Raw genomic sequence first — 12,928 nt, 5'->3', positions numbered from 1 at the left:
AGCACATTGCGGTGAGTAATTAATTTTACGTTTTGGACCGTCGATTAGCCACCAAGATCGTATGACATCACACTGTTAGACTTTCTCTTGTGGGGATATGTAAAGTCTGAAGTCGATGCGGACAATCACGCTTCTATTCAGCTCTTGGAACAAATCATCATGGATTTAATTAGCCAGAAACCAGTCGAATTGCTCGAAAGCGTCATCGAAAATTGGACTCAACGGATGGACCTCTGATATGTAGCCGCGGCCAATAATCTTCAAACGGCGTATCCTCTATGTTCGTATTTTCATGAATGGATAGGTGTCGACTGACTTTAGTTTTTTTACGTTACTCTCATATTTTGAAATGTTTTTTATTTGTTACCAGTTTACGGCAGTCTAAAGATCTTTACTAAAGCCACTGCTTGTAAATTTCAGAAAACAGTCATAAACTTGGAAGAACATACCACAAATGTCTATATTTACCTATATATGTGCATCGAATATTTTCCTTAAATTTGTTAAAAACGCATCGGCGTGTTCGTCGGTGTGTCAGAGTGTTGTTGTCAGTCACAACTCTGCCCTTTGCACCATTTTATGATTGGAATATTGTAAATGCGCGAATGCATGAAATCGGCTATTCTGTTGACGCAACATGTGCGCACACAAACACATTGGCGTGAGTGTGCCTGTATGTGCCGGCGATTGAGTCATACTTTATCCGCACTGCAGCAGACTGCAAATATGCATGTATCTGTGTGTGTGTGTGTGTGTGTGTGTGAGTGACAATAGCAGCAATTCGACTAGATTTATGCCCTTTCCATATATTTACAGTTATGAAATTCTTTATGTTGCATTCCTTTGTTTGCGATTCGATGCATGGACGCACGTGTCAGGCGTGTTTTGGATGTTGCATAAATAAAATTTTTTGATATGCACGTCTGTAACTCATCTATACATACATAAATATACGTAGTTGACGCACAGGCACGTCTGAGCGTGTGCTTATTTATGTTTTTGCAGATAAAATGCGCTCTCTTCTGCTAATCTCTTCAAATGGATGTGTGTGTATGTTTGCATTTCCAAAAAAAAAGTATGGAGTAAAATGTTGCAATTCTAACGGCGTTACATTCTGAGCTGCAGCACAATAGTTGCATGAATAGTTTTACAGTTATTCTATATATTTTTATGGAAATTATGCATAGACATAAATCCAGCGTACATGAGAGTACTGCTGCAGAACTTTCTGTAGGAAAATATTCAAATGGTAGTAAACATATATTTTATGTGCATACATGCATACATACATCTATAGTACAAGTTGATTTTGCTTGTAAACGCCTCCAGAAGCTTAAATTTTTGCCCTAACCGTGCTCGGTTTATTGTTCCCATATATTTCACTTGAGAGTTTTGGATCCTTTGTAAAATATAATTTATCTCCAAAGCAAATAAATTAATAAATTAAAAAGGTGGATATTCGAATACTAAATTCTTCACTCTACAAAAAATGCCCAAATACTTTTTTCGTAAGTAACTTCCTTTAAAAGCTAAACGCAGTTAAATTTATGCTTAAAATATACTATATTCATACAGTACACCATGTCGTATGAGCAACAAAAAATGTTTAAATCTTAGTCTGAATGCTCGGGTCATGGTATTGTATATAACTGTCGCTGCTTATAACATTTAAAGGAATAATTATTTTGGAAAAATCAATAAAACTTTTTTTAGAGAGTGGAAAAGTTTGTACTAAAATATTCTAGTTTCATGATTTTGTACTTATTTTCGTGGGAAAAAATTACGACTTAGTATATGTTGGTTACTATTTTAGTGTAAACACTGAAAATTCGTTTGCAAAAAAATTCTCCTTGGACAATAACGGATTTCCTAAGGTAAATATATGCATATATGTATATTTATATAAATCACTTTATACATCTGCATGTACATATTTCGTTTGAAGCCTTCTTACATTTGCTCGTTAAATATCAAATAATCTATTTTTATCCCACACATATTCATGCAGAAGTCTTTAAATATTAATATGAACGCTCTATCCACCTACATAATTGTATCTGCATACGTTTATTACCTTATATTCCCTTCCACATTCATTCGCGCGTTATATTTTAAGACTTGCCTTGGAACAGCTGTCACTCATACATTTAACAACTCTTTTTCGGTATCCTCTTATTCGCTCTCTAATTTGTACAGAGCACATGCCCACATATGAAAGCATATACATACATGCATGAATAAGTCTAGGAAATTATGCTCATTGAATTAAAGCACATCTTTATTATATCCGTAACACATTTGCCAAAGTAATAAATTTAACATTGTCGACGAAATTGATTGATCTGACTTTAGCGCTTTTATTATTCATAACTGAGTGTGCACCCCACACCACATTAGCATGCATGTGACCATATCAACACTCGCACATGAGCGTAGGAGTGTTTTTTTATACTCTCCAAGACGTTAATATGCTAGAAATTTTAATAATATTCGAAAATATTTGAATCGCTTAAAATGTTCATGGTAGGAAATATGCTTGCAATATGTCTAATGCGCATATATGCGAATTTTTTAGAGTAAGGAAATTATGTTGAAAGTTTAGTCACCTTGGCAGTGTACGGAATACAAACGTAAATAGCCAGATATGATTGTCGTAATTATTTTAGAAACAGTTTTTATTCATTATAGTTTTGGATGGTGGTAAAAATTGCAGGGTTGTCCATTTTGAAAATTTTAGACAAAATGTTTGGAAGGCATAAAACACTAAAGGGTAAACAACATAGACAGAAAGGTTTTATTTTAAACCGAACTTTTTGCAGAGAGCTGCCACCTGTTTAAATCATAGACTTTAATACCGTGATCAAAATAATTTTGTACATTTCATTTCCTTTAAAGTAATTCCCTTCCGCGAAAGCATGTCAAGTATAAATTTCAATTTGATCGTATATTTAAATATTAGTCTCTTGTTAAAGTTCAAGCTTACATACTATACATATTACTGCACGAGAACGATAAAACTATATATGCTATAGTTACTTAATGATGTCTTCATGTTATTTACCATTACAAATTCACAGCTTTCACATGTCCTCAATATGAAAAACCCGAATTCCTCTAAGTAATTTCTAGGGAGAGGCTAGCCTCAAAGTGTATGATGCTTAAATACCCTTGCGTCAACTCGTGCACGGTACTCAGGAAACTTCCCATGACCATCTAGAGTAGTTACGTCTATTTCCGCCAGGACTTTATTGAAAACTGCGTAATTATCAAGGAATTATTTAACTTCAATGGCGTCCTCAAGCCATGATACAATGGTATGCAGGCGAGGGCTCTACAATAAGCATATTGTTTTAATAGGAGAGATTGATGAGCCTGAAGTGCTTGGCCGTATCAGCTTTCGGGATGAAAGTAACTCTGACTCGTCCCCACACCCCAGTCTTATGCAGTTCGCATAGATAAATGCCAATCAGTTTGACACCTTTAAAGCCTGCTGCAACTGCGCTGTTATGATGTCATTCGGTCCCGGGGACTTGAAAGGTTAGCGCAAATTAATCGCAAAATTCAAATGTCAGTCATCCAGAAGGTCAACAAAAGCTGCACAAACCTTTTGCAGCACTCAAACAAATACCCGCACTTTTTCGCAGAAGCTTTCTCTTGAAGTCCTTTTTTATTATTCTTATCTCGGACTTGTATATTGTAAGTTCCGTTACATATAACGCCCAGTCGTCATTTGAGCCACTCCTACAGGCCTTGTTGAATAAACGTTCGCTCCGATTTCCGAGAGAGATTTCTCTCTGCCCTCTGGTGTTTTTAGTGACACACCCCGGCGAGTTGACAGTTTTTGGCCGGATAAAATCCGGACCCAACTGATTATTTAGACTCTACTGTTGTGGGAGCTATTCCAAATCCTTGTTATATTTTGTGCGTTAGATTTTGATCCTTAATTTGGTGTTAATTCTATGTTTAGTTCACTTAAAATTATGAAGATATATCTCTCGACAAAATAAATTAATTTTTAATTAGTAGATATAGACACTTTCTGAGTTATGACATTAATATTGGGTTGTCAAAAAGGTTTTGCGGTATTTTTATCGATTTTTTTTTTGTTGAAATTGAAATGAATTTTTGATGACTCATGCCTAGCTCTTGACCGATGCTACGGCTGCTACTATGCCGGTCTCTTTCGACCAATTCAGCGATTTTAACGCAATTTTCGACGATAAGCCTTCCAGAGCGTGGCGCATCTTCGACCACCTCTACACCAGAACGAAAACGTTGAAACCATCGTTGTGCGGTAGAAATGGAAACTGTATCGGGTCCATAAACTGCACAAATTTTATTCGCGGCTTGAGATACATTTTTGCCTTTATCGTAGTAGTACTGTAAAATATGCCGTATTTTCTCTTTATTTTGCTCCATGTTTGCGACGCTATAACTCACGAACGACTTAAAAGAAACGACAATCAATCAAACTCGTGTTAGCGCGTGAAATGAGCATTCCAAAAAGTTATAGCATGACCCGATGCGATGAATAAAACTAGAATTACGCGCTTTCAGCGCCAACCAGCGCGAATACCACAAGACTTTTTTGACAACCTAATACGAGTTTATCTGACATATTGAAATGCGGTATAAAGTCAATCTGAAGTTCGAAAATAACTATATTGGGTATATGGGAGCTGTAAATCATAAGCTGTGGTGCATATTCTTTAAGCATCCTCACTCCCTTTGTAAAAATGTGTGCATTCGGATTGTAATTTAGCCCTTTCTTTACATAAAGGACAGTGTGAATCGGACAAATAATTTCTTTAGACCTCAAATATCTAATTAAAATAGTTTTGAACTTCCGGCTATCTTTATACCCCATATACATATCGGAAAATGTTTGAGATATCTTAACAAAATTGAGAGAGCTTCTTTTTCAAATAACGGTGCTGTCTGTACCTAAAATCCTCGATCATCTAATTGACTTCACTCTTTATATATTGGTGGGAGTATGTGAAGTACTTTGATGAAACTCAAACTCCGAGCGCATCATATACGACATAAGTATGTGGAAATCTCATACAGCCATGAAAAGCTTAACAAGTGGCGGTAAAAGCCAAATAATAATAGGTAAGTAGTACAAATGCCACGGACGCACCCACTAAAGGTAAACTAACAAGAAATAGTGTGCTAGTTCTGTGGCTCCTCGCAAGACTGACAAATAGTAACCCCACCCAAACCATTTGTCACTTGAGAAGTGCCAACTTGGGACTTACTTAGCTGTCACCTTGAGCCAAACCCATTAAATGCAAATACACATTGTAGAAAAGAGCAAAGAATAGATACATAGCTACAATGTAGATAGTGCTTAGGTGCCTTGGTTAGCAATATAGCGAGCCGCATAAACATTTTCCGAGACACTAACAAACGAGCTTTATCAACAAACAAGCTAAAATAAATGTTCTACACGCTTTTATTGGATGCTTACAAATGAACAGGCATGAGAGCGCTTATAGGGCACACGACGAGTTGCGTATACGCCGTGTCACACACAAGCAGGTGTACCATATATCGAATTTCATGCGTTAGGTAAACAAATCGCATACGAGCAAATATGCGTAACGCAACACAAATACATGTGCGCTAATATATGTATATGAATTACGTGTGTACAGAAAATAGAAAAAGTCAACACTACGCCCCCCTTTGACTTCCTTTCCACCCACACTTATTAGCTTTCTGTTTGTTTGAACTTCCGCATCTTTAAATCAATGCCCTTTGTTCTTCTTGCACTAAATTCTTCTTTTGATCGCATTTCGAAAGGGATGACACCATTTATCACCTTGTCTTTATTCCTTTATTGTCTTTATTTCTCTATTTAACTCTTCTTTATTATGTAATACTCGTGCTACTCTTTCCATTAAGCTTCTTATCTGGAAACACGTGTGCCATGAGTTATTTGACAAGCAAATCAATTCATTTGGGTAGTTTTTTTTTTATCAAATTTGCAGAAATTTTACTATTGTATTCCACATTGTACCACAAAGAACGCAGTAAGTCACGTTGCTCGCGGGCATATTTTTGGGAATTATGTGTTTAAATAATAAATATGTTGTGATAAGTGGCAAAAGAATATATTGCGGCATTTTTTAAATTAAATATATTTTCACTGAGTATTTGATCAAGCTTCTTTCATGAAAATATTTAAGCTGGTTATACGTATACAAATTAGAAGCCGTCTTGTAACAGGATGACCGATACAAGGGTAGTATAGACGTGGTGAATTGAGCACCGTAGTTGTTACCGAAGAAATCATCAAAAAATTCCACAAGAAAAATTTTGATGACCATATAGTGAAGTTGCTCGAGATAGCAGGCTCTTAAAAGATATCAATTGAATGTGTACATTATATCGTTCACGAATATCTGGGTATGAGAAAGCTCAATGCAAAGTAGATGCCACGGATTTTTACCAAAACAACGACGCCATGATGATTCGGAGTAGTGTTTCGAAATGTTAAATCGTAAAAGAATCGAAATTTTTCATTGAGAATATATGAAAAATAGCTCCACAATTCCATTTTGAAGTCCAATCGATAGACAGCAGAGTGGACTGTACACGACGAATTCGCTCCAAAGCGTCTGCTGGTAAAGATAGGATAGACTATCAACAGCGACAATTACAAAGCGTAATTGGGCTATTTGAAGAACGAAATCACCAAAGAATTGCCGCATTTGAAGAAATAAAGAGTGCTGTTTCACCAATACACTGCACATTGTCAAAAGTAAGCGAAAACGATGGCAAAAATTCTTGAATTGGGCTTCGAACTGCTTCCGCATCTCTCGATTTTTTTGATCTGACCCTCAGCGACGATCTCCTTTTCTAATATCTCAAAAGAATGCTTGCTGGGAGCAAATTTTAGTCGAATGGAGAGTTGATCGCCGAAACTGAGGCACATTTTGAAGTAAAGGGGAAATCGTACTACAAACATGGTATAATCGCTATAATCAGTGAAGCACCCTTCAAGAAACTTGGTTGAATTAAAAAAAAAATAATAATTTAGTCAAAATAATGTGTTTACTATGGGAGGCTGAGGACTTTACAATTAACTTTTAAATTTACGCTCTTCTTTTTCTAAAAGTAAATAAAGTTGTATTGGTAGTTAGTTCTGAAAATTTGTGACAAGTTGATTCCGAACATAAAATATTAATTTTTCACACACATCCTCTACCGCTCTTGCACCCATGGTCATTAAAACTTATCTTTAACAGTAATGAAACCATGAAATTTTTGCTTCAACTTGAACTCTTTTTGAGCGTTACCGTTCATTGCCCTCAAGATCGAAACCTTCTTCTTAGCATCTTGAAACGAAGTCCCATTTAAACATTAAGGCTGAGTGTCCTACGTTCAGAAAATATCCATGAAATGTAAATATTTTTTATTTTGATTTGGTCTATGTCGTCATAAAATAATGATAATACAGCTGTTTTATTGGATAACCCATTCTTCATCTTCCTCCCTTGCTATATCTTTACGCTTTCATCTCCTCCATATCTAAATCGCTAAGAACACACTGAAAATAGTAAATCGCCTTCGTCATCCACCTACCTTACCGCAAGGTACTTTGAGCTTACTATTTCAAATTTTCCGCTTTCCTTTTCAAAGAATCATAAGTTTTATACAACGGCGGTGCAATTTAATCTTAGTTCGAACAATACCTTCTTAAAATAAAAATGGAAAGGAAACTTTCGGAAAGACTTCAATAGAATGATAATCTTATCAGCAATGTATTACAATAAGCTCGTGGCGGCTTTTTCTTAGCTCATATACTGACCAGGGCTATTTGGATGGGAAGAAGCCGCTGAAAAAGTGGCGCAATGAGCTTTTTCATCGATTTATCGAAAATAGGCGAGGGAGTTTTCTAAAAGAAGCTCTCTGTTAATCTTGGCTTTAGGGTACCGTGCCATTGTGGTGTTTTTCAGTCAGAAGTGATTGCTATTAAGGTGGCAATAGATGTACTGCTACCAAGAGTAGCCTCTTTCAGAAGGGTGAGCTTTCACTTCGACATAAGAGTGTCACCACTAGTTCTGGAAAAGCTCAAAAGAAATTAAGAAGTGTCCCCCTCATCAGAAATAGCAACAAGCTACTTTATCAGCAGGAAATCTCCTAAACTAGTTGCAAAGTCAATTTTTTCGCAATCGCTGAAGATCTTCCTGGACATTGTCAAATAAACTTTCATGCGGTAAGGCTAAAAATTGTATCGGACGCATGTTGTCAAAGTTGTTTGGAAGATAAGGTGGAAATATATAAGCACTTTCTCCTCCATTGAGTAGCTTTTGCAAATACCGTGGAAATCGTACCTTCGGCGAGCCAAGAGACATAACCGCAACTGACATCAGCTGTCTCAATAAATTTAACATATAATAACCTCAAAAGTTCTGTGTCGACTTCTTACCATAAAGTATATCGGTTTTATACATGGAATTTAGGTACCACAAAGGACCAATAATTTAAGCGATCCAAGTGGAATTCCTGTTAGAATCGATCTCTTAACGTAATCTAACGTATAAGCTCACGAAACTCTCTTGGTAAAGAGGCTATGTGCGCAGATGTATTTATCTTCCTTCATAGGTCATCATATAAACTTAAAGAAAGTTTTAACATGATTTACAAAAAAAAAAAACTTTGTTAGATTAGCTATATCTGCTGTAGAAAAAGGGTAGTCATTCGAAGAAATCTTTCATTACTTTAAATTTCTTTCGACTCAATTCGGATTTAAAGAACATTTACCAGTTACACTTTCTAATCTAAATCGCAATTCATAAATGTATTACTCACTCGCCTAATCTTCATGCGAGATTGCTCATTTTACTGCTTGATATGTGGATATTGCGAAAAGCTACGTATGCGAAGCTGCTAACTGAAAATCCCTTCTTGTTTAACACTCCCATGTATGTGATCCCTTTGTCATTGCACCCGAAAGTTTACACTAGTCTCCCTCCAGTATGGAAACTCACTTCCTTGTTCTGGGAAAATAAGGAACAAAGATAATACCCTCAAACAAACATACTTAAACTTTAAACTGGCTTTGCAGTTTTATAAATTATAAGCACACATTACAATGCAAATATGTAGATTTGTATGTCAACCCCGATTTAGGGCATTCATATACGCATATTTGTTTTTGTATATAAATGTGTATATAGAAGTTGCAAAGTCGTGTCACTTTTATTTGTGTTGCTCTTCTGTCTGCGCCACTCACAAGTGACTTTCTAAACTTTCACCGTTTTGCTCATAAATCACGGGTTGTTGACTTAAAAGTGCTCACTGCACAGTGCACAGCGTTTAAATGCGAGGAAGTTATGATAAGAAAGGCAAACGCTTACTTCAGTTCTAAAAGCGTCTTTAAGCATAAAGAGGTGCCGTGACTTTTACTTGAAGTTCGTAAATACGAAAAGTAGCTGCGTTACTTCGGAGTAGTTGAACTGAGATGAAAGAGAGAGTGTTAGTATTATGGAAAATTATACAAAAAGATATTTTAGTTTACGCTAATTAATTAATAATCTCTTCGTAAATAAAGGCCGGTTCACTCTTTGGCGTTTCCAATTATTTTCTCCATGTATTTAAAGCCTTTACGGTTTCCTAAACTAAAATACACTGAGCCCCATTTAATGCATACTTCCATGGAATCTCAGATTTATAGAAGAAAACTATGGAAATAGTCTACGACTATAATTAATTATTTAATTTTGGTTTCTTACTAAATCTCCAACAAAACTTTCAAATTATTAGGACTTCCATATAGTAAGTTCCTTTCTTAAGGAATTTTAATTACTGTTTTTTCCCAACACTTACAAATTTATTAAAAGGAACTTTGCTAAAGTAAATAAATATATTTGGTTAGTTTGGTAGACTAATGAGCTCATATAGTCTAATAGACCAGTTTGGTTCTTTGCTATATGATATGGAGTTCTGCTATAAAGTACATGAAGATTGGTTATCCTTTAGGATATCTGCGGCCTCAATAACCATACTTCTGCCATTGTCTCATTTTGTGAAGCTCCAAATGCTTGAAGCGTTGCTTTCCAATGCAAATGTACAAGAAAAGCTTAATTGTTTCTCTGGTGTCCATTCAATCGTGTGTCAGAATTTCCGATTTTACCAATTTACACATGGCTTTTGCAGTTCTGCACCCAGGTATAGCAGTTCTGTTCAGGTTTTCCAATGTTCATCACGTTTTCGTCATTTCACTAGCTTCTGCTGACACTCTCCACTCTCTGTTTCCACAGCCTCTTTTGGCCGATATCCGAAACGAAGTTAATGTCCTTATTGCTCCTGGGCTTTGCGCTAACTGTGGAGTTACCCGATGATGCATAGGATACTAACTCCCCGGCTTTCACAAAAGCAAAGCCCTCTGCTTGAAATATACCGTAATGTTTCGGCAGCATAGTCTTATGCCTAATGCCTAACTCTGGACTGTAGATTCCGGCACGACTCCGTCCTCCACTTCCGAGTTATCCGTATAAATGTTTAACGTTTAAGCCAACCATCTGTTTCTATATTTACTTACCCTGAACATTCTTTCCCAATTGAATAGGATGGTAGTTAAGCAGTCGGTACTTGTAAACAGTCATTACCCATCGAGCTGTGCCCGAACATATACTCGTAATCGTGAATACTCCAGCAGCTAGCAGTCGCCCCGTCAGTTTTCACGCAACGTTTCCAATTTCGCTGTGTAGCGCCAGTGCATAAGAAAGGGAGAAAGCCTTCAGGTTGTGCCAGGTATTGCTGACTTTCTTACTCTCGCATCCGCATTGTGCTTCCGCAGTTGTTTGCTGTCCAAGACCCATAGTAAGCTATTTAATATGGTCCTAGAGAGAGTGTTCTGTCCCATTTATCGAAAAGAGACTCCATGGAAATTCTTTTCTGGTTTTCCTAGTTCATTTTTACAATAAGGTCCATTTTCTCGGTATTCGACCCCCACCCACTTTTGATGCCCAATTCTGGATTGTATTGAGAGTGGAAAATGGTGTCTAGACGCCTTCCCGTTATTAAGATGGCAATATCGTTTGCATATGCCACAGGTATTGTAATTCAGACGAATTTCGGTTTATTGTTTAAAAGCACTCCAAGCAATAGGCTGATTTAGTGGCTTTTGAGTAGTGGCAATATTGGAAGGTGAGTACACAACCATCATGTTAATGTAAAATATTTGGATCCAATCCCAGCAAGGCCCCACCAAATTGTTTCTAAATGCTCGAACGAAACTTGTCCTTACAAAGCAGTTAATCACTTCATCCAAAGCAGTGTAGGCACATTAACAACTTGTACGATTTGTAATCTAATCACAGAGCAACAAAATGTGGCACCGCACCGCAAAGCTCCCCAACACACTTCCACACACACACATAGCCACAAGAGAAACACGTGTATTGCGGCAGATAAGTTGCAATTCGCTTCGTGGATTTTAGAGCAATTTAACACACACGAACACATGACTGCAAACTTTCGCCGTTACACGTCAACACACCCACACACACGCATCAGTGTATGTCATTTTATATATGGGTGTGTGTGTGGGAGATCTTCGACTATGCCTGTGCGGCAACTAGTACTGCAGCAAAACTCATTAGCATTTCAATTAGTTTTGCAGCAGTCGACCGCATCAAACGCTGTTCAATTATACTTAAGGCAAATTAATAGCGCCGACTGCGACGCAGCCAACCAAAATCCATATAATGCGAATCAGCTCTGGTTTCGTCATGACGACAATGTTCACGATGAGATAATCGACTGCGGGCGTCTGCGCTACGTGTGTAGGAGTAGGAGGTGCATTGCTGGATTGCTGAGGATTTGTGGCTGGTTTACGACTTTCGGCGCACACACTGTGTGTGTGGCTGTGGCTTTTGCCTTTAGATTGCTTTGAGAAATTTTCGTTTGAATAAATCGGTTGCTGATCAGCTGACTGCAATCGCATGTGCTTAGCTGTGGTTTGCTAACCCGCTTCGTTCTTACCTCATTACCCGCTGCCTATCATTTGTTTTATCAATCAGTTTCGGTAAATACGAGCTGCAAAGTATTTAGTGATTTATTTACTATCTCACTTGCTCGTCAAAAATTTCACTCCCACTCGCAGCACTTTTATTGTAAGCGGCGTTTTCTTTGAAAGGCCACGGTTGAACAGCCACAAGCCGTCGTAATGCCGCACTCAATTTACTCTCAATCATCAATTGTTATTGTTGTTTCTGCTTTGACGCACATCATTCTCCCCTTGACTGAAGTAAAGTCCTCTATTATTGCAGTCTTCTCTATTTTGGCAGCTGTTGTTATGCTTTTTGTCAGCAATTGTAGTCCGCGCGACTGACAGCATCGTCCATTGACGACTGGTTGACTGTGAGGGCTGTCTGTAGTCACGCTCGCACCCAAAGCATATTTGTTTTTGTTCGCCTTTTGCTGTAAGTCAGACTGCGTGGCGTTGTTTGTGGTGCTCTTGTGGACACATTCGCCGCGTTATCGGCTCTTGGCAGCAAAGCTGGTGGATTATTCAGTAAATTGGATGTGAAAAGTTTTGCTTCATACTTGAGTCATTTCGTCAATAGGTGCGCAATGTCTGCAGCCGATAAAGTATTGAACGTTTTTCGACCGCTTTTAGTTAATGTGTGCTCAGAGTTCCGGCAACTCTCATTTTTATAGAAACAGTTCTCAAGTTGTAAATTTAATACTAATCCAATTCGAATCGCCAAACTTTAATCGCAATAATTCGGTTGGAACCAGATATTGTTAAGATCAATTCTCCTATTGCGGCCATCGATCTATACCGCTTTCCTTTGACAGTAACGGTGTCACCACCTTCATTTCGAAAGAAGTACGGTCCGACGTTTACTGTGGTCCAGTGACTTCATTTCTTGAGTAATAAAAACTTTATACGGTTTCAAGCCCAAGA

The sequence above is a fragment of the Bactrocera dorsalis genome, chromosome 3 (genome assembly GCF_023373825.1).
Source record: "Bactrocera dorsalis isolate Fly_Bdor chromosome 3, ASM2337382v1, whole genome shotgun sequence".
NCBI lineage: Eukaryota > Metazoa > Arthropoda > Insecta > Diptera > Tephritidae > Bactrocera > Bactrocera dorsalis.
Note: the sequence above shows the minus strand (reverse complement) of the source record.